This window comes from Megalops cyprinoides, chromosome 24, assembly GCF_013368585.1.
Source record: "Megalops cyprinoides isolate fMegCyp1 chromosome 24, fMegCyp1.pri, whole genome shotgun sequence".
NCBI classification, from domain to species: domain Eukaryota; kingdom Metazoa; phylum Chordata; class Actinopteri; order Elopiformes; family Megalopidae; genus Megalops; species Megalops cyprinoides.
The window spans coordinates 11,778,523-11,799,771 of record NC_050606.1 but is presented as its reverse complement, the minus strand read 5'-3'; the positions used below and the strand labels follow the sequence as shown (position 1 = coordinate 11,799,771).

At 41.7% G+C, this 21,249-nt stretch overlaps 1 protein-coding gene across 1 annotated transcript in view; it reads right to left on the bottom strand.

Annotated features, from left to right (window-relative positions):
* The window catches only part of asic1c (acid-sensing (proton-gated) ion channel 1c), an 84,410-nt gene that overhangs the window by 47,451 nt on the left and 15,710 nt on the right, over positions 1 to 21,249 (bottom strand). The gene's annotated exons all lie outside the window — the stretch shown is intronic.

Here is a 21,249-nt window from a genome sequence, read left to right as displayed (position 1 = left end):
TCTGAGCATTAGGACAACATGACACAGACATGCATATAGAATGGAGGGGACAATAATTGAGTGCAGGATGAGCCTATATTTAAAATGGAATCACATTTTTGTGAATTCATCCATCATGCTGAAGCAGTTTGCCCCCAAGAAATGGTTCTTAATTTGGCATTGAGTTAATTTGAATTCCAGCAGCAGCAACTGTTAAATACTGACTCATACACTAATAAAGAGGAAGTGGAGCTTCCTGTTCCATCACATAATTGAAGATTACATCCCGATGGGTGCTTGGATCTCTTTAAAGGTTTAACAAGCCAGCTTTGATGGCTCTGGCAGCTTTGTATTATTCAAACTTCACCTTCTGTCTGGGGAAAAAAAAATCTTAATGTCCTGACAGCTATGGGCGATAAACACAAACTCAATAGAATAATTTCCCTATGAATTTGTTCTGGCAAAGTTCGTCAGTGTTTTTTTCTTCCAAGATAAAACTGTTTATAAGCTGTCTGCCTGGAGAGGGCCCACACACAGGGTTGAAATGCCTCGCCATTCAGTCAACCTACTAGAAGTACACTTTGTGCTGTTGTTATTTTCCAAGAGGCTACACTCTCATCTCTGTTTTTATTATGAGATAAAACAAAATGAAACGAACGAGGCAGAGCACAAGTGGACCATGCACTACACCCCAATTCGACGGGGTTGATTTGTGACGGTGAAGGAGGACAGTAGCCAGAGAGAAGGAACAAACGCAAACCCCTTTCTTGTCATGTTCGATTAAGAGAGGTCAGTCGTTCACCAATTTCTTTTGCTGTTCCTACCGAAACTTGTTTGTGAAGGATAAACTTCATCCTAAACTTTCCTTTTTTCCACATGTACAAATAGTGTTCCGTCCTTTCTTGACTTACCGCATGGGTCTTTATGCTGTTGCAAAGGGACAGTTTATTACAGGAATATTAGGCAAGCACTATTGTGAAGCTGGACAAACAGTGCACGAAACAAGGGACACTTTACGCTAGCTGACTGTCACATGGAATTTGCTAATCTGACAGCCACTGTGCCTGGATCAGTTAGAAATGTCTCACTGATTCAGTGAAATTACACTCGTTCATGTTTATTCACAGCCCTATCTGTGTCAGGGCTCTGCCCCCCTAGCTGTGGTGTTTTGTTTTTCCCTGTCCATGCGCTTTTTGTTTTCCTTGTGTTCCAGCCCCGCCCCACTCCCCGCCTGGTCTCCGCCCGCCTGATTGCCCCATCACCTTCACCTGCCTGCCTGCCCACCTGCATCCCATCTCCTCGTCACCCCAGCCCTACATCTTCCCTGCGTGTGTCTTTGTCTTGTTGCTAGTTCGTTTCAGTGTTTCGACCTGTTTCGTCCCCGCCGTAGTTTTGTTTCCGTGCTCTGCCGTTATCGCTTTTCCTGCCTGCATCCTGACTACGATTCTGCCTGCTGCCTGGACTCAATCGCCTGATTTCTCACCTGCCTGGTTCCTGACCCTGTCTGCCCCGATTCCCCGACTTTGGATTTGCCCCCGGACTGCTTCTCTGTGTTTTGAACCCTGCCTGTCTCTGACCGCTCTACTGCCTGCCGTTCAAATAAACGCCCGGAACCTGAACATCGCGTGGTCCGCGTTTGTGTCCCGGTCACTCCCCTGACAGTCTGATCCAGAATAACTTATCATATCAGTACCGTGCATCTGAACATGCAAAGGAAAAAAAAAAACAACCAGGCTTTATAATGCTCAGGCACATGGGCAGTGCAATTGCTTCTCGTTTAAGAATGCATACAATGAATTAAATTCCTGCTTGAACACACACAATCTCACCCCAAAAGCCCTCAGCCACTGGTTTTCAATTATGTATGACACAAGTTCCCTGATTCAATTATCTCAGTGCTTGCTACCAAAAAAATACCTGCCAATACAGGCACATCCCATGGTGAGAAGAAACATTGTAAGATACTAACACAGTATAATAACACAGGCAGAGTGACTTTTTCCTCCCGCCAAGAGATTCCTACATCAAATCTGTGCTTTCCAGACCTCTGCAAATCTGTCTAGAGGCATATGCATTTAAATGAAACGATCTCCCGTTCTCTGCCTGCTCGAGAAGCCATTTATCTGGTACTGTGCTTTCACTACGTGAAATCATGGTGAATTGTGTCTGGTCCCAGACACTGGGTTACATTCTCCATCCCAATGTAGATATATTAAGCCTTCTGTACATCTATTCACACATCTGTCTACATCCCCCTCTTTCTCCCCTCTTTTTTCATCTGTACATCTGATGACAGAAAGAAAAAGCCAATTGAAAGCAATATCACTCAAAAATGCAACCATCTTCCTTACGCTTTTGCTCTAACTCTCTCTGTATGAGAGTGAGAGTCTCGTATGAGAGTGAAGTCTCAACCCCCCCCCTCCCCAAATCGTTACGTATGGGAGTGAAGTTCTTGTAGGTGCAGTTCTCCCCCTGTCTGCCCCTGACCCTCCCTCTCTCTATACATACGGGAGTGAAGTTCTTGTAGGTGCAGTTCTCCCCCTGGAACTTGCACTCCAGCAGCATGTCTTCCAGCTGGTGTCCCAGCCTGTCGATCATCTCCGTGGTGTTGACGTGGAAATCGGGCGGCGGAGCGTAGTGGCCGAAGTCTAACAGGTTTAACAGACCCTGCTTGCGCCCGTCCCTCAGGATGGCCAGACTCTTCTCGTTGAGCGTGTAGTTCTGATGCAGAAGGTCCAGCCAGTAGCCGCTGTGGTACAGGTCCGCCTTGGTGAGCCGGGAGGCGCGGAAGAGGTTCTGGTTGCAGAGGGTGACTGCCGGGAAGGCCATGCTGTTGGCCCACACCATGTGGATCTTGGTGAAGGCCGGGTACGAGAGCAGGTAGTGGAGCCGGTTCCAGGACCACGTGGTGAGCAGCCCCACGCAGGAGAAGAAGGCCAGGAACCAGAAGATCCTCCGGGCTTTGGATCGGTCCCGGGCAAAGACATACTTCAGCCCGTGGAACTTGGTCTTCCTCACAAAGGCAGCGGTGATGTCCTTCGCCGTTCGCCTCAGCGGCTCACTCTCCAAACTCCGAGTAGTGGTCACAGCCTGTTGTGCCACGCTGGGGACAGACTCAGGGGTTATTGTCTCTGGGGACTCTGGAGCAGTGGCCATGCTTAGCAAAACCAGTTCAGCTTAGACAATGATCCAAATCAAGGTTTCTGCATTCTTTTTGTACACGGCTTGCTCACAGAGCAATGTGGTTTTCTTAGAAGGAGGGTCAGAAAGAAAAAAAAATATCACGCTTGAGAAACTGCTGTCATAGAAAATACTTCCAAATATAAAAAATGACCCAGGTCCAAATCCTGTTACTCAGCCACAAAGAATCTCTGTTATGTGTCAAATATTTAGGGTGAAGACAAAAAAAAAAAATCCACTTCAGACTGTGCTACTTGGCAATGCTGTGACGTGCATTTATCTATATTTTATACAAATAAATCTTTGCAAAGAAGCCTACCTCAATTTAAAAGTGAAAACATCAACATCACAAGTTCAGCCCCATTGTATCCAACACATGAAGAATGGTGTCTAGCAGCTCTGTCCCCTTCGCCCCAGCGGTTCGGTTGTGCACCACAGCTCCCGAAGCAATCTGCCCCCTCAGGGCAATTCAGACAACCCTCCCCCCCCAGGCTCTATCTCCTGAAAGATGCGCTAGCCCTCGCCGCTTTCTCCCTCTCCGGATCGAGTGTAGAGGTGGTGGTTCCTGGCGTCCGCCTTTTGTTCGAGAGCCGCTCAGACAGCCTAACTCCTCCCTCCTCCTGCAGCTGGAGGAGATGTTTTTCTCCCTGCGTGTGAACTTGCAACAGGAGCGGAGGCAGCTCCTTCCCGCACGCTCGTTCTCCACTCACAAGGAGGGCAGTGAATAGGAGGGGAGAGACAGATGTGTTTTTTTTTTCCCTCCCTCTTTTCATGTCAGAATTGGAGGGGTGGGTTTAGCAGGAAGGGAGGGGGGTGTGGCCCTTATATGGATGGGAGGGGAGAGTGGTGGGAGAGTAGAGAAATTTAATTTGTGCTGGAATCTCTCTGGAAAGGCTTGCCTGGATGCGTGAGTGTGGGCTGCTCTGAGATGGTATCTCCGCTCCAGCGGGCACGCTTTGGAATATCAAAGTCCTCATGCCGACAGAGGGGTTTGCATACAAAACCTTACCTCTCCCAGACAGCAGGGCAGAGGCGTTCCACTGAGTCAGACTCCCCCCTGAGTCAAAAGTTTGGGGTGGGCTCGAGTGCATCAATTACCCCGAAAACACTGTGATTTCCTGCAGGCACGGCGCCAAACAGATAATACAATGCAGCAACTAAGCTGCTCGTTTGGGGGGTCCTAGCAACAGCGGGAGCCACTTAGCAATTAACGACAGATGCGGATTTGATAAAGGGCAGAGAATCAATCTTAAATCATTATTAATTCAAGTGTTTTCCAGTGTTTCTAAGAAGAGTAACATGTTGTGTGACTGCGAGCTGTACTCCTGCCTTTCCGAATGTGGTAATAGGCGCTATTCACGTAGGCTAATCAGAGGCAGGGCTGTTGAAAACATACGGGCGAATAAATCTTGCACATTTACCTGCTCCAGTAAAGCTCTCAGCCAAGGCTAGAAACCCTTAATCATCTCTAGGGTCTAGTTAAAGCGCTGCCTTGCCAGTCCTCCGCACATCTGACCGAACGGCAAGCCAGGGAGCCGTCGAGCCAACTGCCTGAGAACTGGGAAGGGGGGGGGGCAGGCTAGGTTTTTGTTGCCGCTCATCTGAACATATGCTGCTTTTTAAAGGCCTGTGGGGACAGCCCCCCCCACCCCCCCCCCACCCCCCCCACCTCCCCAACACCTCGGAGCCTGTCAAACAGGGAGAAGAAGCGTTAAGTTTTCTCTGGGGGCCTCGGCTGCCGACAGCCCCTATGGGTTTAATGAGCCCATATCGTCAGCGCCGTCAGCCGAAGCTCGTCATCTACGGTATCGGATACGCTGTCGTGGTAAGTAGGCATCGGGCCAATGGACGGCGGCTTCAGATACAGTATATTCAAAAATTGCGACGTAATTATTATAGCCACAGTATTCGCTTTGGTGTGAATTTGCACTAAATATGCAAACTGGTTGATCATTAACGTTTAACCTATCTGTCAGAAGTGACAGGAGGCCGCATTACCCATAGAGGGCACTTTTTTTAATTGCTTTCGATCATCGGCCTGTTTTGCCAATAACTGCATGCTTATGCATTGTGGTTAGGGCGTACATTGCAGTCCATGTGACCAGCATATCTCCTGATGTGGTAGCGTGGAAACAAACCTCTTCCCATCAACGATAAAAAAGCTTAAGTGGCAGTGGGACTCAATGGGTCAGACTGACTTTATTAGCAATTATTCAGTGTTACCAAATAATTTTGGGACATGAAAACATCAACCCTCACTTCTCTCCCTCTTATTTGCATACTTGTAAGTATAATGCTTGTGTATTGTGGCTACTAGCACTCCCAGGGGTGGTAGATTTCAGCATTACTGGTAATGCTGTGACACCCCACTGATAAAACAAGAGAAAGACAGCAATTTTGGTGTAGCTGACTTGACTCATTTGTTCAATATCACAAATATCCTGTTCTGTCTGAGTTTAAAAAAGATTTGTTCTACTTCCCCCTTTTTATGAGTTCAAAATGCAATCGATTCAAACTTCTATTTCTCACTTCAACGAATACAAATAAAGTCTGTGAGACCCATTTATTGAAGTTTTGTTGCCCGCACACTGGTTAAGTATGACTTTAGAGCCTTGCCGCAGATACAAAGAGCAGATATAACTATAACTTTAAAGAAATGAAACGGAACAGGTCATTTTTAAACCTAAACAGGATGGTCTGTTGCTTCTTGCAGAACGATTCTACTCAGTTTTGTTTTAATTCCTATTAATGTTGTGAGGTAAAGCTTACTGGGCAGATTACCCATCACGATCAGCACAGTGCAGGTTATTTTCTACTCGAACCTGAAGGATATGTTGCCAATTCTTCATGCCGGTGTTTACAAAACCAAATGAAATGCCTTCAGAGCCTTCAGATTAAAGTAATATGACCCAATAAGCATGGACTTCTGTTTTTTCCTCTTCATAATCATTCATTTCTGAATAAAATTATAACTGATGTCATAATAACTAATTGTGCTGATCTACCTGCATTGGACATTTCACCACTGCATCTACAATTAGGGTTAACATAACCCAACCCCCCTAATAATCATGATGAAATATTTTCAAAGCATGCGAGAAACGTATTTATTATTATTTTTTTGTATTGACCCAGTCCTAATGGCAAGTAGAATGATTAATTTGCATTGCTTAATTTGCTTCACATGTTCAGTCATTTTCCTCCTATTCACTAAGGGTCTCCTTAAGGAGAATAAGGAGAGGGTTGCATGAAAACAAAGATACCTGAGAGGACAGTTCTGTATCATAGTTATTTTAATATTTTTTTTTTTCAATTGATAAGGATCACATAGAAAGATGGTGAAAGATGAATGTGCTTTTGAACCCAAAGGAAGTACATTGAATGCCTTTCTGATATAATTTTGATTTTTTTCCCTCCCAAGCAAATGGGCTCTTTATCCTCAATTTTAATGATACCAGTGGAGACACATACTGAAACCTCTGATCGCATTTTCAATGCAAATGTGTTCCAAAAGTTGGAACACACACCATTTTATTCACAGGATAAGTTGTCCCTTCGCAGTCCACTATCTCAACTCAAATCTCCTTGACTTTATCATGAGCACAACCCAATGCATCACCCACTAGGCAAAAAAAACAACCTTTTTAGCAACAAAATTTACTTCTCCAGCAATGTATTATGTATTATCCATTACGATGTACTGTGGAATTATCCACAGAACACAGTGAGGAAAAACTGCCCTGAATATGTAAAGATTCTCTCATTGATATGCATTATGGGCCACTATAATTCATGTATTACAATGTCCTACCAGATCTCATCTTGCTAAGGGCTGTTGAAATGCACTGCTCTGAATAATGAGCAGATGAGACATCTTCAAAAAAAAAAAGCCAAGCGATCTTACTGATGGGCGAGGCTGAAGGTGCACAGCTGGATGGCCATCATTAAATATATAAGAAGCCTTGATCTATCTCCCCAGATGGAATGCAGTATAGCATAAATCAATGGTTTCAAATTCCCTCACTATTAATATTTTGGCTTTGGTAGACCCTGGGCAGGAAAATCAGTACCCCATAGCCGCATCTGATCTGTGAATAGCTGAGCACACTGCGGCGTGCATTTCTGCCATGTTATTCATGCCATGTTGTGCTCTTGCCCCAAACTGCCCTGTCTCTTTCGGCTGAACGTAGCCTTGCCACCAAGGGCTCTGGGTTTTCTAATTGTCCGTTTCCTTTTGCTGGTCTCTTTGATCTCTCCAAGTTGGCAGAATCCAGCTATGCTGAACATGTTTGTGAGAAGTCTGAACTCTTGGCACTGCTCCCGACACGCCAAATTGTCCAACAGCACCTCTGTGGTAGCTTCAATTTTGAAAGACAAGACAGCGTGAAAGCCTATCAAGACTTCAAAAAATGCTTACACCTCTCCCCCAGCTCTGTCGTAGCAATTTGTCAAAATTCACAAGCAGCACAAGATGAACACAAGTCATGCGGTAAGACCCTGAACGAAGACCGGCAGAGGAGGAAAATGCACTTGGATTGCTAATGTCACTAATGTACTCTCCAAATATAAACATTCCTGAAGAATTCCACAGTTTAGAGAGATAAATGTTAATTTAAGACAATATGCTGGAAAGGGGGTCAGTGTAAATCTTTGTAAATTAAATAGTCTAAAGAAAAACCCCTCCCATCTGTTCAATAAGAGAATCTCTGATGGGATTAATTTATTTAACTCTTGAACTCTTGATTTGGGGGAATTGCTGCCAATATCTTGGTCGTTTTAGCAGTTACTTAGGAGTTGATAATGCAAGGTGATACTAAACAGTGACTGAAAAAGAAAATAGCTGATCCATGCAACCACACAAGAAGCACACATTAATGGTCCATAATATGTGCATGTACATTTAACATACTGGAAGTATAATTATACACATCACTTACTCCCTCTTTGCAATGACAGTGTTTTAACTCGGAGCTTTCAGGAACACAGCACCAGATGCTAACATGATCACAAGGAGATTTTTAGCTATTGTGGATAATCTTGAAAAACAGTCATAACTGTACGCAGCTGTGTGCATTTATGGGGACTTTGATCATGGTGGAGCACAAAAGCCCAGAGATAGTACTGGGATCTGATGGCAGGCGCTAAGAGATTTTAGAAGGGTGGTCTGTGAGCTGGCAGGGCTGGACGGTTGAAAGCCAGCTGCCTTTGAATCAGGAGCCTTTGAACTCGGACAGGCAGGTAAGCTCAGACTGACCGTGTCAGGCTTCCTCAAGGAATATTTTATTCTTTCTGAAGGAGGAATGGGGCTCATTTGCAACTTTCCAGAACCCAAATCTTCTTCAGTGCTACACTGAATGCTTTAAATGTTGTGTGTTTGTTTTCAATTAAACTAGTTTCTCATCTCTGGATAACCACGTCACCCAAACTAATGCTGACTGCCTTTTTCCCTCCCACGTATTGATTACCTATATGGATTTTCTTACTGCTGTTTCTTTACAAACCTGTCAATGCAAAGGTACATTAGAAAAGCTAATAACAAGTAAAGGCCATTACTTGCAGGCTTCGCTCGCTGTAGGGCTACCCCCAAATATCAGGGGCTTAATTGGATTTCAAATCATTCCCATAAGCAGCTTGAGCCATGGGTCGATTCGGAGCACCCATAAGTCTCTGGGGTCGCGTAGTCAGGGGATTTTCTGCCAGCCAATTGTAGAGCTGCTGCTATCCAGCTGGTGAAATATCCTGAATGTTTTTTCTTTTCCTGAAATGTCTTTGAAAACTATCCCACCAAACACCTGAGTATGGTATTAATAATTGTATTGATTTACAAACATTTGTGAATTCAAAAATCATGATAACAATGACAACCAATGAAAGAGGAAACAAAATAAGCTGAAATACATTCCTGTAATGGCACATAGCTTATTTCAAGGTAGTCTTAAAAGTTAGCTGCAGTTTGATGTCCATAAAACTGCAGCTAAGTCTTGCACCCATTTTCTCTTCTAACAAAAATGATTTTGCACCCATGTTGTAATATGATAATATTGAACATAATAATTCATTTAATTGGCTGATTCAAACAAACATTTTCCTCAACATATTATTAACAATAACCAAGTCTTCTATTGGTATAATTACTGCAGTGCCATTAAGCTGTACAACATCATAAGGATAGAAATATATTTCTCCCACTTGCTACCTTTTCACTTGTCATGCCTACTGACTCTCTCTGTAATCCTCTGTGACTCCTCTGTAATCTCTGTAATGTCTATTTCCTTTAATGACCTGTATCATCCCCCCCCCATTGTTTTAAATTTGCGTATTTAAATGCTTTTTCATTGTCCTTCCATTGTGAACACTGTAACACTGACATTACTATTCACTTTTTCTAGACCTAGTTTGATATCGCCATACAAGTTGCTCCAGCTATGAGCGTCTGTTCATGTGCAACAGGAAAGCACATTAGGACCATGTCTCCCAACAGCTTTGACTCGCAGTATTTGCCGCACCACTGCTTAACAGGAAAAAAAAATGGAGAAAAGGAACGGAATATATCACTGGTCCTAAAGGGCAGACAGACTGACAGGAGTGACCTCATGATGAACTTGCAACCTTATACTGTGAAGACAGGGCTTGAATTGAAGAATAGGAAACAGTCTGGGAAAAATAAACAAAACAACCTGCGTGAGTTGGTCGTGCTGTTGTAGTTTTAATTATTAAAAACGATGCTCTACCAATCTGCTCTGATCACCACTGTGTGTGGAGTGAAAAGCATAGTGTGCATGTTGACAGACACAGGTCACCACCCACCCTCCAGCAATGTGCTCTCATCTGTGAGCTGTCTAGGCAGGAGAGGTGTTTGTAAGGCCGCGGAGGGCTGGCCTGTCAATCTCATATAATTTAACAATCCTGGGCATGCACTAAAGGACCCTGAAAACTGACAGCTAAATGAACGCTTTTAATTGGTAAATAAAATGGAAAACCTTGGAAAGGGGTCTTTCAGTGATGCCTAAATCTTGTTCACATAGCTTTTTTTTGGTTTTACACAGCAGCACAATTTAATATGTAAAAAAAAAACAAAATGTCAGAAAGGAAATTATGTAGAGCCTTTAAAAGTTTTTTTTAAGGCTCTATAAGATGAAGTGCCATCTGATGAATTCACAGCAGGGCAGAAGAAGGGTCTTTTACATTTTTTTCCCTTTTTATCTCCCTTAAAACATACAGCTCATTTATTAAATATTATACAGTTAGCTAGCTTGGAAGGTCATTCATGTTCATCAACAAAATGTGTAATCAATATTTTCCAGGATCTGACTGTTAGGCATGAGAAAGCAGATTCCGATGAAGTCCTGTGTGTGTGTGTGTGTGTGTGCGTGTGTGTGTGTGTGTGTGTGTGTGCGTGTGGTGTGTGTGTGTACGTGTGTGTGTGCTTGAGTTTGTGTGCATGTCAGCCTATGTGCTATAAACAGTTGAAACAAAACAGTGTGATATGCATTGTTCCTCTGGAGCTTGCAGTATTGTTTTAATGAGACTCCTTCAAAGGTGTGGAGAGCAGCTCTAATATTATTACACTTCTGTTTAAAAATACATTTTCTCATAAACAAATTATTGCCTGTTACTTGTACAGCAGTTGGGTAGACCACTAGCAAACATTATTAATGGTTGCCTGTTCAACTCTTGAGTGCGAGTTATGATTGATAGCTAATGGTGGTGCTGCAGACATGAGCTTCAGTTTTGCAATCTTGCCAGCTTTGCCCATGGGAGACTTCTTGTGTTCTTGGGTTGGATTATAGTCTGGTGGTGCAATTGGAAAATAAAGTCTCTAGAATGTTCTGAAGCTCTAAAATAAATAAAATAAGGAGATCTCCTGCTAATTACAGTTCGCCACAGATTTTGAGCTGAAAATTCAGAAATGTTTTTTGCCCACAATGTTCAGGGCGTGTTGTGCTTTAGAAGGAATGCAAGAAAAAAATACATAAAACATATTCTTTCATTTGTACAATGCAATGCATGAAAAAACTTTAATTTAAAAGACAGGTTTTCAAACATTACCGTATTAGGGACATTAACAGCGAGTGCTGCATTTTCACACTATTATTCAAAAACCTCATAACATAATTTGAAGCCACACACATCAAATAACTATTCTTGTGATTTGGTAAGTGGTTTAGAACCAGTACCTCCATAAGGTTGGCCCTTCAACACCACACAATAATTGAAATGTCATTTTGGTGTTTATGCTGGTTTGAGCAATGAACACAGTGCCTTATTCTGCTCTGCTGTTTTTTCAATGGAGAGAGTAATGCCACTCACACGACATACAATCCTCCATACGTACAATGCTAATGCAGCTCTCCTTTGCTTTCGATGCCAAAAGCTAGCACAAACGCAGCAGAAACGAACAACACTGTTTCCATGACTCCATTGCTATTGAAGATGATATTGAAAATCATCAGCAAATGACTGAAAAGAACTGTTCAACACATCAGTTCAACCACCATTCAAGACAACTGTCCAGCCACTGTCTGTTACGTTGCGCTGTAACTCTATTTGCCAACATTCCGGACTACTGTCACAATGCCACTGTTAAAGAAATCCATCCTGCCATCTTGCCTGTCTCTGTTCTACAGTCCAGACTAGCTAATGCCTGCTTCTGTTCAAGACATCTCATTTCTGCTCTTTCTGTCAGAGTTCAGGGCATTGTCCTCCTATATGCCTGTCAGAGTAAGGCACAATACCAGCCCCTGGTGGTCAGCTTGTCACTGCCATACCAGCTCAGCCACTCTGCATCCCCGTCCATGTTCCTTACTCTGACACACTGTCTGACACTGTTCAAGACTCTGACTGCCACTCGGTAAAACATTTCATTGTTATTCTTTTGTCAGTTCATTGAAATACTATTAGGTTTCCACACTTTGTGTTAAATTGTGTTCAATTGTTTAGAGCGGATATCTGATGGTCACAAAATGTGTTGTGTTCAGAGGGATGGGACAATGGGTTGGCTGTGATTGAAATAAAGATTATCACATTAATTCAAGCTCCAAGCCATAACTGACCTCCACAAAAAAGACTATGGAAATTCTTCATGACAAATGCTTTATCAAACAGATGATCTTGTGACATTGATCTTTCTCTCAAAGAATGTGGCATTCTGTAGTTAAACACTTTCTGAATTTTCCTAGGGGGGCTGTACCCAGAGTCCCACCACTTTCCACCTCTCCCACACACATCCTCCATGTGATCATTTTATAATTCAACCACTGTGTATATGTTCATATTATTTAAACAGCCGAACTACACCCACACCATCTGCAGCAACATCTTCTATATTATTATTCATTAAGTCGTGTAGAATCCTAAGACATTTCATAAATATTTGAAAATGTCTTTTTTTTCTTTGTCATTCAAACACAGGCCTTCTTTGAACTTGATGAGAACAGAGGCATCAAAACACGATTTCAAAGGCCTCCGAGTCAATAAACTGGTTCAGTGTTTGCAGACAGAAGCCCTTCACCATGTTTGACTCTGAATGAGGCAGCTTGCATAAAATATGGTACAGGAAAAAGTGTCCATGATTCAATGAAATGAATCTTAGGATTTACAATAGGGTATATAGGTTGTCATACGTCTGACAATACATACACAATCTGACACACTGATGCGATTACAGTATGTTTTAAATATAATTACCCTATTTTAAATGAAATGCTGCTGACAGCACCGTAAAATTTTATTTTTATTGTTTATTATTATTTAGTATTAAACCAGGAAGGAACCAGGCAGGAGGACACTCTCATCCTGGATGACTTACCAGTTTGTACACCAGAAAAAAATCAAGATATAGAGACATTAATGAGACAGCCCCATTACAGAGGCACTATAATGACACAATCACAAGATATGATCTGATGTCTGTGTAAAGGTGTTATAATGATAATGACTTGAATGTTACTCCTACTATGTATAAGCAACATCTGCATGACAGTTTACCATGACTTGAATTCAAAACCACATACATCAAACCTTGCAGCAGGAAAAGATAGCAGTGTAGATCTCTTTTCCTACTGAACATCTATCAACCCTGTGACAGCATAACACCAGGTATTGACGGGACAGCGATTCAATGCACATGCTAATTAAACCAATACATGTGCCAATCAAACTAAAACACACATTCTAATTAAACCAATACATTTGTCAGTCAAACCGACTCATATGCAAAGTCGAATATGTAGATGCACCATTCCAACCAATACATATCCCAGCAAATAAAGAAGTAAGCAATTCAAAATAATGCATATGCAGACAAACACATTTGCCACTACATCAACACATGTCAGCAAACCAATAGCTGTGCACATGTAACAGTTCTCCTGAATGACACCAAGTTAATGTTCAGCTGTAGAAGCAATCATTTCTGCTTTTAGTGGTGAATTAATTTGCTAAGGCCATCATCTGTTCCATCACGCTTATCCACTGTTGTAAACACAGCTTTACATCCATACCCTGTGCATTTTAAACACTCTGTACTCACTCATGTATTATATGTACATCATATGCACATGTGTCATGAACTTTGTCAAAAGATTCATTTCAGTCACATAGCCCGGGTGGTCCCAGTTCAAACAGACGGTTTTAAAGATTTTCACTACATTGCCCACAATTCCACTTCCATCATGCTAATGTGAACAAAACAGTTTTTCCCCCTTCCCTGGTAAGATGGCATTTAAATTTGATTAATCACAGGAAATATTAAAGAAAAATTGTGTTGTCACATAATGAGCCTTTGGGAAGCCGTTCTTTCCCAAGGCTTTGTTTTGAGATGTGATTCATAATAGGATCACAGCATTGCCTTGTTAATGAGTGCTAAATGCATTTCCCAGTGTGCTTGCCCATGCACAATAATTGGTATAAAACAGTGCACACTAATAAAAAAATAACAACAATGCATACCATTATATTGTATTGTGACAGATTCATGCCTCTGACAATGGAAAAGTCATTCTCTGCCCCTTAGCTTCTCTGTTGTCCACACTATGGAAGGTTGCCACTATAATATCAAATAGATTTGAAAATTCCAGCATGTGCACCCCACTATGTCACCATGTATCTAATAAAAAGCTGCAAGCATTTATGAGTTATTAATAAGCATTCTTAGTAAGAACAACTTATTTCAGCCAGAGCTGTTCTCAGTGTCATAGACTTTAAGTATAACATTATTCACAAAGGTTGTGTGTTGGGGAGGGGGGGCGGGGTAGTAATTAAAGGTTGTGAAAGTAATCAGAAACATAAAGTACACACCTCATTAAGAATGACTCTACATACAGGTGTGTGGTACTGCCAAGGTACATGCATGTATCAGGTAAACACACATTTTATATGGTCATTTTTAATAATAATAATAAATAAATGTCAAATCCTTCAGCTTTCAACATGCACATACCCCACAGAGGCAGTTTTTGCATGAGAGGTTTTAAAAGGAAATATTACACTTAGGAGATTTTTTTTAAATCAAGATGAGGATAATATGTAACACCGTGACTACAGTGCATTTATTGTTGTATGCGGCACAAGCAAAGTGGGGGCGAAGTTCCAGACAGAAAAATAAAATGGTCTGGGAGATTACAAGAGTGCAGGTAGCTGTGAGAGATCTGCGCTGGCCAGCTACCAGGCATTTCCTGGAAAATAAGCATTGGTAGAAAAGAAATCTTTCTAGGTAGAAGGAGCACCAATACCACCAAAAAAACTGAAATAGGAGCATCTCTGAATTCATTAAACTCAAGTAATGAACACCTTCACCTTTACCCTTTTCCAGCATAATTCTTTTATCGTGGACCTTTGTTTTAATTTGGCTGTGCAATCTGTAGGACCAGTTTTTCATTCTGTTTCCGCTTATGGTTTAATGCACTCATATCTCTACCAGCTAGCTTGTACCTTGTCTGGCCAACTATTAAAAATTGGTCATGCCGCACTTCTAATATTGTTGACTCCTTATATGGCTTTTTGCTTATGCTGTACTCTGCCTCACTTGTATTAACCTTGTGATTAACTGACTGTTCTTTTATTGAAAAATAAACTGCAATTTTGTTTAATGAAAAATAATGACAAATGAAGTAAATCTTGGCAAAACCATTTTTTCCCTTATATTAGGCTTGATTTCAACTTGGCAAGACTTGGGAAGCCCAGTGCATTGACCTTTCAGGGGGTCCTGTCAGTACTTTGGCCCCCCAGCTGTTGTTTTTGGATCCCACGTGTTCCGGCCCTGCCCCGCTCTCCGCCCTGTCCCCGCCCATCTGATTTCCTGATCGCCTCCACCTGCCTGCCTGCCCACCTGCATCCCATCTCCTCCTCAGCCCCAGCCCTTTACATTCTCTGCTTGTCTCTGTCTTGTTGCCAGTTTGTCTCGGTTTTGTCTGTTTCGTCCCCACTTGATTAAACGTTGTTGATCCCGTACTGACTTCTGACCTTGTCCCTGCCTGCCGCCCTACCTTGGTTGCCTGATCTGCCTGTCTGCCTAGTTTGACCCAGCCTGTTCCAGTTTTTTGATCCCTGCTCCTTGCTGATTCTGCCTTGGACTGCCTTCCTGGTGTTTGACCCTGCCTGTTCTGCCACTACGAACTTGCCCTACGATTTCAATAAACTACTTAGAACCTAGAGTACGCTTGGTCTGAGTCCATGCCTGTGCTCTGACAGGCCCAAAATTCCTACAGGGGCCCCTGCTTGTATGTGTATGCAACATCAAATGCAGCAACACAATATTTATTAAAATGCATGAACTCTATGGACATGTGAAATACATGTTTAAACAACCATGTTCCTTGACAACAAACACAGCACACTTGTTTATGGAGCGGTTCTTAATGCAGAGTGACCCATGTACATACACACACACACAAACACACCTGGTTCTCTGCCTTTCTTTATCATGCCTTCTATGAAACAGTTAATATCTATAACATTGAAAATGACTCTGGCTGAAGTATGTGTTATTTGTTCCTAGTCAGAGCGCTCATTAATATCTGTCATAACTTAACTACTTTGTTACCTTGACCTTTAATAAATTGGTAGAATGTGGACACTGGGACTTTCCGCCTTATTATATACCACTGGAGAAATGTCCAGTCCTTCGCCCCTTCCTCCCTTGCTTCCGTTTTTCCTCCACAAAGTTTAGTTAACCAAAGTTTCTGCGACTACTTTTATACCCCCTCATTCTATTTAGCTATTAATTTAATAACAAAAACATATTTACTCCACAAATACACTAAGATTTACAGAGAACGTCAGGTAAATGCTGTGGAGTTCATATAATTCTTACCATTCCTAAATTATTAACCAATGTTCATTAACCAATGTTCATTAACTGCTCAAAGGCTACTGTTAACTCCAAGCCTTTATTGCCTTTTGAAAAAGGGAACTGCTACCCTTGAAAACATATTTCTTCAGCCTCTAATTTCATAAAGAGGCGGGAAGGCTGGAGGCAGGTGCTTGAATTATTCATGTGGATTAATTTACTTTTAATCAATTTATGAATATTCCTCATAAAACTCGATTACACATACAATCTCAGAGATGACTGCAAGATATTACCGGGTACAACCACTAAGACTTCGCATACCTGAATGCCACAAGATCCATATGAATTTAACAGTAAAGTTCAAATGCTCATGCATGCACAACTGCTGACAGATGTGGACTGCTGGATAATTTCGCCTGCCAAAACATCTGTCACGTCCAAATAATAAAAACACTAATGTGATATTAAATTAAACAACAGCCTGGCAGACAGATGAATGCTTTTTCTGCAAGTTTCACCACATATGCTATAATGAGTGATTTATTTGAAGCTAATAAAGCCCTTCAAAGGAAGTGTGGCCTGTTTAAAACTCACATTTTTTGGGCTTTGTCGCAATTTCAAAACGGTGAACAAAATCCTCGCCTGTCTCCCCCTTCGAAGTTTTTCCACATTACCCGGTTTATGCCAGTCCAGAGCTTGTCGGTGCCGTGACAATCCCTCACAAAAAGAGGAAGGCACTGCGCTGCCCGTGCGACTGAACACAAAGCAGGGCACCAAAGGAAAGCTTCATGCTGCCGAGAGCACAAACACAAACAAGACACGTGGCGCGGCTCTAACGAGGCGGCATGCGCGGTAAACAATATGGGGCCGCGGCGGGGGGGGGGGGCGGCTTCGTCGGGGTTGCTGAAGCGTGCCCGTCACTCAGCTCCCTCGTCGTGACCCCCGGCGTCCCTCGGCTGCCGCGACTCCAGCTCTTTTCTGTATCAGATTAAGGAGCCGTGAGCCCGGGTCCGGGCACGCGGCGCAGCTGAGGTGTGGCAAAGCAGTGAAGGGGAGAGAGCTTCTCAGAAATTTTTTGACACCGTGATACTGCACACATCTCTTCTCCTCGCAGGCTGGGGAATGATCTGACAGCCGGGTTTGACACCAGAGTGGTCTGGAATCTTCCTCAGCAATTATACATGTCTCGGCAGATATTACTCAGGGGCCTATTATTAAAGCAATACACTGAGTCCTGCGCTGACATATACTCTCCCCGTTCCCCCCCGTTCCCCCCCGTCCCCCCCCCGCCCCCCCATGAACTCCCTCTAAACCATCCTTCATAAATTCCTTGATAAATGATTCACACAATTACCCCCAGACTCAGCCGAGGGAGAGGGAGAAAGGAACAGACGGATCAAGCGCGTATTTTTAGGACGCGCTCCCGTACGCGAGCCAAGATTCTGTCTCCCGAAAATGAATGAGTCCCTTCAATCTGTAAACAATTGAAGCTCATTTATGGAGCCGGCTGTTTTGATCGCCCTTATCACCCGAGTTTAAGCTGTTGATGGAGAGCCGTCTCTTTCGAGCTGAGGCTCGGCAGGAGGGGGTTTCTGCCAGTGACAGGGCCCAGGCGTTCCGCTATTGAAAGCGACTTACATGAAAGGGCTTTGGTACAAGAGCGCGTTAATTACATTGGGGCGAGGATAAAAAAAAAAAGAGTACTCTGTGACATTGGCTGTCAAGATTCAGAAAAGCTTGAACTTTACAATGCTGAGGAAAAAAGATGAGAGACAACCGGAGCAAGAGTTGCTGACATTATTATATCAAATCAGATCCCGGTGATGAGAGGAATGGGAAAGAATGGTAGCTTTTGGAGAAAAATGATTTGTACGTGAAATTACCATGAAACTGCAGCATCTGTTTGGTTAGGTCTGATATTGTACGGTTGGGTAAATGTTAAGGATTTTTAGTGGAATGAATATCACACGGCTGGCTAACTTGGGTATGGCTTCAGTCAGTCAGTAACCTGCAAGGAGCTGGAGATCATCTAAAATAGCTTGGCCTTTGAAAAGCATTAATATTTGAACCACCCCAGGTGCAATACATAATAAAAGAGAATATGCACAATGATTAATATCAACCGTTTCCAGAACATGGAAATAAGGGTTGGCCAAAGTTGTCAGACTTCAAGTGCACATGGCACTAATGGCGTCATGTGACATGTGACATCAGGCTGAAAAGCTGTTCATACACAATTAATTCCCAACGAAAGCAGTCACCAGCATCCTTAAGTATAAAATATTGAAATATCTTAATTACTTTAAAGCTCAATTCATTATGGTTCTAAAAGGATTTCTGTAGAAAGGAAGCATTCAAATGTATTATCACAATGCGGGACACAAACCATAACTGACACAGAGCTTCTAGGAGTTGAAATGTTCCCTGTTTCCCTGATTGTTGGAAACCGGATGCTTTAAACAACCAGGTATAATGAATGGCTCATATCATGTTCTTTTCTCCCCTGCTGGTGCTGTAACCAACAACACAGCAGCTGTCTGGCATGACTTAAACATTTTCACAAATGAACAATGCAAAATAACCTACAGCATTACATTTTTACTGGTTAATTTTATTTGCTTTTATTAGCTTTTTACTGGCTATCATAATTTGGCAGCTAACCAATGATAGCTATTTTTGTGAAGTTAGCTATATATGAGAAAACTAAGTAAAGAAATGAGGTGTTACTGATCTCGAAAAGCTGGTATATTTGTTAATGATGCAACAATTGAGGCCTGTATTGGAATATACATAAAATTGACTGATTTTGCTGGTAAAGACACAATCATAGCTATACTATTAAAGGCCTGATGTTATTTTTAAGGAATGGCTGACGTTTAGACCACTCCGATAATAGAATGTGTGTAGCAGTTCTGAAAGAGGACATTTACAATCACAGTCAAGCTTTCAACTGATTTTCATGATAGCAACAGTGTTATTAATATAAATGTAAGATAAGTTATTGTTAATACAGATTTTGTTTGTTAAGGCCAAAAATGGACCCCAGACTGATTTGTTCCATGTGATGCAGAGATGAAGTTCAGTCAGCCTCAATAATTATTTTATAGTTATTACCATAACAACTGTGCCCCAGCAAATATACATTTGTGCACAAAATATATATTATGCCAAAAACTTTCACATTATCTTTTTTACAGTATGCATTAAATCAAACATGTAAATAACACAGTCAGTATGACAAGAACATTTCTCAGGATAGTTCAACAATGGAAACACGTGCATCATACAATTTTGAATTACTAGATCAATAAATCTCCCAGACAACAAGATGTCAGCACATACTACAGTACAAGCATCATCGTGACCATATACATTCTGATGCACAATATCTGTGACCTCTAGACTCATATGAGCATATGAGGGATTTTGCCTCATATGAGATATGGGAGAACTGGGAACTAAGGCAACATTAAGCTTAAAGAAACAATATCATTGACAAAATTTTAATTATTGTGATTATTAGCAAGAAAAAAAAAATCAAATAATTGTTGTGATTGAGTTCAAGCTGATTGAGAATGAAACCCATCTGTGCTAATTTGCTGGTATTTATTCATGTTTATGTTGGATCACGCTAACAACTACAGCACTATGGCAACACTCCTACTTTCAACGACTGCATTTATTGGGCATTTCCTCAACATATGGGACAATTTTTGAAACATATCATCATGATTGTTCATTTGTGGCGCTTCACTTGGGGGAACCGGTCTCACTCATAGCTGACAGTAAGAGTAAGTAGCTTCAGAAACTTCATTGCCTACTCTGAAGTGGGACTCCTAAAAGTACTTTTAGCAGGACTCTCACGAGTAATTCTCAGATGCTTGGTGAATTCAGGCCCTGAGTGAATATCAACTTAGTATAGTCAAAGCAAAGGAAACTAGGATCTTTTCTGCTGAAACCCCGGGTAGAAAAGTCTCTTGCTGTGATCTTTGTGAAATACAATCCAACCTCTAAAAGACAGATCTCAAAGTCATTTTGATTAATGGCCTGACCAAACAAAAACAATGAGTATTAAGTACTTGTTTTATCTAATCAACAAATCTTTAAACTTAATTAATTGAGCTCTTTGGCTTGTTAGGAAAGAAGCTGTAGTGACGTCCCTTCAGACTGCCCTGCAGAGTTTAAATTGTTCTGCTTTTACAACTTGCTGGCTTTAAAAAATGAACAGATTATTAACTGGAATTCATAATTATAAAACATTACATGCAATGTTCCAGTCAGGGTTTATTGCAGTTATGCATATTTTCTGTCAGATGATACTGTAGAAGCCAAGCCAGGTATCTGAACATAAGGGATTGCTTTAGAGAATTGTAATTTTGACACACTGTAGCATGCTAGCTTAAGCACATGGATTAAAAGAGAAAATTCCCATACACACAGAGCATATACATCTAGTGAATGGGTAATTTCTCTCCTTCTCTTGAGGGGAAAAAAAAACAACTCAAATTAAGTTTAAAGTTTAGTTTAAATTTTATAGACTTGAAAACAGAAATGAAAACAGAAGGTTCACAAACTAAGTATATCTACAAGTTGCTGAATACAGATAATAAAATAATAATCAATCATTACAAAAATATTATGTTATAAAAAACTGTCAGTGGTTCTGAAAAAGCAAAGGATTTGCCAATACACAAAGACATGTGCAGATGCATGCACGTGGACACACACACACACATACACACTATCACTTTACACCCAAGCATTGACTAGTGGTTTGGTAAACACAAAGAGCATATTCA